Consider the following 1,949-nt stretch of genomic DNA (forward strand, 5'->3'; position numbering starts at 1 on the left):
ATAATGCCCAAGCTTACATCAGTTTAGTGGCTTGGGAGTGACAATGTCTCTTCAGAATTGGTACTTATTGAAGCTTGAGTCACTGAGAGATAGCCCTCAGTGAGGTTTATGAAAGCTCCAGTTTTGTCTGGTGCTGAGGCTGATCATACAACCACTTGGATGGTGGTGGATTAACCACTGTGAAGGTTAAAGCTCCCATGTTGACAGTAGCCACCAATGCTTGTTCCTTTCAAGGCCACTTGATCGTACTGTTCCATAACAAGAGAGAATAACATTACATACACAAATTAATAATGCTATTCTCTTCAGGACGTTGTGCTACACACGTGACTGTTGGTCATTCATTCTAAAATTGATGAAGTTTACATCCTTAGGCTATCACTTGACTTGCCACTGGAAAAAAATACTGTCCATTTTGAGATAGTTAGTTCAACTTACAGAACTATTTACCGCGAGAAAACACACCTGATACCACAAGTGAATGATCCAGGGCAATAGGTGCGATAGTGTGATACTTTCAAGTAAAACTGATTTATCAACAAGTATCAAATAGGCAATACCACTAATAGCAGAAGATTTGATCAAGAAGTAAGAGAAGTATTCTGTGTTTCATGACTTGACCGAATTTCTTTAAGTGTGAAATAATGAGACTGGATGAATATAAGTAAGTGAAGAAACTCTTTATCGTAACAAATAAACAGAAAGAACAGTGATCATACTTTTTCAGATGGAATGAAAGTTGATTGTACTGGAGTGTGTTTAGCTCCAGAGCTTCCATTATTTCTGTCAGGATTAATTTCCATAAAAATACAACACAATACTTTTACAATATGCCTTCACTTGATGATTTGCTATTAGAGCTTAGCTCAAAAACGCACATCTGAATTCAACAAGTAAACTTGCATGCTTACATACATGCTATTAGGTTCTTTTCTTTCACATACACTAGTTATGTGGAAGCAGAGGACAATCTAAATTAAATTATTCACAGTACAAAAATGTATTACAATAATATATATCTATACAAAATATACTTTCACCCCAGTAAATGGTTGTAGCTTCATTCTTGTCTTCTTAACCCCACCAGCAGAGTTCCAGTGTCACCATTGTTTTTTAATTTCTAGGACCCTCATCAGGTTCTGCTAGGCTTTAGATAAGCTGTCTTATAGGTGCTGGGCATCCTCCTTGTATCTCTATGGAGGAGTGATCCTTTCTCTTAGCTGATCTTCTTCCCAGTTGTAGAAAGCCCAGGCCTCAATCCATTTGGCTGCCATCATCTTAGCAATTGTGCTTGAGCACTGAAATCTCATCTAACGTTGAACAGTTTGTGATCATCTTAGGTGGTTTGGAAGGGAGTTCTTCCCTTGGCTCCATCTTGGAGGTCTTTCATAGTTACTATGCCAGTGGTGCCTCAGATATTACAGTGGTGTATGTCCTTCACAAGTTTCCAGCAGATCCAGCGCTCGAGATTGAGGCTCCCTCATTGACTGCAGGAACCATTATACGAGATGCCGGCTCATCTGTAGTAACACTTTCATCCTGTTCTTTGTCACAAATATTTAGTATTGCTAGAATCTGCTCTACCTTTATCTTCAAGGACTTGGGCATCCCATGAAATGCACCTAGCATCAGAAAGATCTTCTTGAGATTAGGGATTTAATGATCCCATCAAAGATGTGAACACATCTGCCATCTCCTCCTAGTCATCCTATGATGGGACAAATCACCAGGCCCATCTTTCTTCAGTCTTCATTTCCTTGGGCAGCATCAACAGCAGTATAAACTCCTGCTGCTGAATAGCTTTGAGGATTCCCTAGATGGGACCGTATCAACTCTGATGATACAATGCTGGGGATTTACCTGGACTTCTTAGCAGCATCATGGCCTTCATAAATTATTGGATAGCTCGACTCTTGGACAAAATAGTACTAACTCATTTACCAATTTGG

This window comes from Limulus polyphemus, unplaced genomic scaffold, assembly GCF_000517525.1.
Source record: "Limulus polyphemus unplaced genomic scaffold, Limulus_polyphemus-2.1.2 Scaffold182, whole genome shotgun sequence".
Taxonomy (NCBI): domain Eukaryota; kingdom Metazoa; phylum Arthropoda; class Merostomata; order Xiphosura; family Limulidae; genus Limulus; species Limulus polyphemus.